Below are 2,929 nucleotides of genomic sequence, written 5' to 3'. Positions count from 1 at the left end.
GGACATTGTGGAGATGGTTGGTGACCCAGGTGGTGGTGTTGCTGACAGATCGTCTGTTTGCGGGGTGGCAGGTGCCGGTATCACTACAGATGTGGATGGAGAGGCCGAGACTGCAGCAGAAGAGGAAGCAGGAGGAGCCAGAGACCTTTCTTGGTTTTGAAGGTGTCTACTCCACTGCAGCTCGTGCTTTGCACTTAGATGCCTGATCATGCAGGTTGTGCTCAGGTTGAGAAGGTTTATGCCTCGCTTCAGGCTCTGATTGCACAGGGTGCAAACCACTCGTGTCCTGTCATCAGCACATTTTCTGAAGAACTTCCACGCTAGAGAACTCCTTTGAGCTGGCTTTGGTGCGCTCGTTCCCTTGCTGCGTTGGGCAGTAGCAGGCGTAGTGTCTAGGGCACGGCCGCTCCGCTTCTGCACCCTGCTCCCTCTTCTGCTGTGCTGGTGGCTCTGTGCGACCACCGCCTCTTCCTCCAAACTACTCAGGTCACCTGCATTACCTTCATTCCATGTGGGGTCAAGGACCTCATCATTCTCCACATCATCTTCCACCCAGTCTTCACCCCTGCCCTCCTTGTCGGTCTCCACAATTCTGAATGCCGCAGCAGTTGGCACCTGCGTTTTGTCATCATCGGAGACGTGCTGCAATGGTCCTTCCATGTACTCATCTTGAGAAATAAGTTGGCATCGCTGCACTCAATCTCTTCCACTTCTGGGGCAGGGCTAGGTAGATGGCCCTGGGAAACCCTGCTGACAGAGTCCTCAAAAAGAAGAAGAGACTGCTGTATGACTTGGGGCTCAGACTGCTTGCCTGATTTGCAAGGGGGTGAGGTGAAAGACGGTTGGACATTGGCTGCAGGTTCCAACTCTGACCTTTCTGCAGTAGACTGGGTGGGAGACAATGTGAAGGAACTGGAGGCACTGTCAGCAACCCAATCTACTATCGCCTGTACTTCTTCTGGCCTCATCACTTCTAGAGGCGCATTATTCCCTACCAAATACTGCTGCAGGTTCTGTCACCTACTCACACTTGAGGAAGGTGTTTCACTTGTGCGTGTAGCTGGCATAGATCGACCACGTCCTCTCCTTGCAACAGGAGCTCTACCAGCAGCACCACGACCCAGGCCACGGCCCCTATTTGACGGTCTCCTCATATTTCTGTAATTTATGATCTTGCCCTAGAAAGGTGTTTATTGAATAGCGGAACAAAACAACAACAGTATCGCACGGGTGTATCTCACAGTCAAATATGCAAACTATGCCTCAATTTAATTTTTTTTACCCCAAAAGGGTGTATATTGAATAGCGGAATAGAAAAAAGGATAAAAAACGGTGTATCTCACACGTTACAAACACAGACTAGGCTCCGATTAAATTTTTTTGTACCCTAAAGGGAGGATGAGGAAGAGGAGTAGGAGGAGTTCGGAACAGGAGGCAAACTGAAGCGCCCTGCAATCCTTGGCGGTGGAAGGAGATGCGCCAAACAAATTTAAAAGGTGTATCTCACACGTACCGATACAGACTATGCCGTAATTTAATTTTTTACACTCCAAAAGGGTGTATATTGAATAGCGGAATAGGAAAAATTTTATAATACGATGTATCTCACACGTACAAACACAGACTAGGCCCCGATTACAATTTTTTGTACCCTAAAGGCAGGATGAGGAAGAGGAGTAGGAGGAGTTTGGGAACAGGAGGCAAACTGAAGCGCCCTGCAATCCTCGGCGGTGGAAGGAGATGCGCCAAACAAATTTAAAAAGGTGTATCTCACATGTACCGATACAGACTATGCCGTAATTTAATTTTTTTACACTCAAACAGGGTGTATATTGAATAGTGGAATAGGAAAAATTTTACAAAACGGTGGTGTATCTCACACGTACAAACCCAGACTAGGCCCCGATTACTATTTTTTGTACCCCCAAAGGCAGGATGAGGAGTAGGAGGAGTTCGGAACAGGCAGGAGGCAGACTGAAGCACCCTGCAATCCTCGGCGGTATGAGATGCTCCCCAAAAATTGGAAAGGTGTATCTCACACGTACCGACACAGACTATCCCGCAATTTAATTGTTTTTACCCCCAAAGGTGTAGATTGAATAGCGGAATAGAAAATATGATATCAAAAGGTGTATGTATCTCACACGTACCAACACAGACTATCCCGCAATTTAATTATTTTTACTCCAAAGGTGTAGATTAAATAGCAGAATAGAAAATATTATCAAAAGGTGTATGTATCTCACACGTACAGAACCAGACTAGGCCCCGATTACTATTTTTTGTAACCCCAAAGGTAGGATGAGGAGTAGGAGGAGTTCGGAACAGGCAGGAGGCACACTGAAGCACCCTCAAATCCTCGGCAGTATGAGATGCGCCCCAAAAATTGGAAAGGTGTATCTCACACGTACCGATACAGACTATCCCACAATTTAATTGTTTTTACCCAAAGGTGTAGATTGAATAGCGGAATAGAAAACATGATATCAAAAGGTGTATGTATCTCACACGTAGAGACCCAGACTAGGCCCAAATTACTATTTTTTGTACCCCCAAAGGCAGGATGAGGAGTAGGAGGAGTTCGGAACAGGCAGGAGGCACACTGAAGCACCCTCAAATCCTCGGCAGTATGAGATGCGCCCCAAAAATTGGAAAGGTGTATCTCACACGTACCAACACAGACTATCCCGCAATTTAATTGTTTTTACCCAAAGGTGTAGATTGAATAGCGGAATAGAAAATATGATATCAAAAGGTGTATGTATCTCACACGTAGAGACCCAGACTAGGCCCAAATTACTATTTTTGTACCCCCAAAGGCAGGATGAGGAGTAGGAGGAGTTCGGAACAGGCAGGAGGCACACTGAAGCACCCTCAAATCCTCGGCAGTATGAGATGCGCCCCAAAAATTGGAAAGATGTATCTCACA

The sequence above is a fragment of the Pelophylax lessonae genome (assembly GCF_965119305.1).
Source record: "Pelophylax lessonae genome assembly, chromosome: 4".
NCBI classification, from domain to species: domain Eukaryota; kingdom Metazoa; phylum Chordata; class Amphibia; order Anura; family Ranidae; genus Pelophylax; species Pelophylax lessonae.
Note: the sequence above shows the minus strand (reverse complement) of the source record.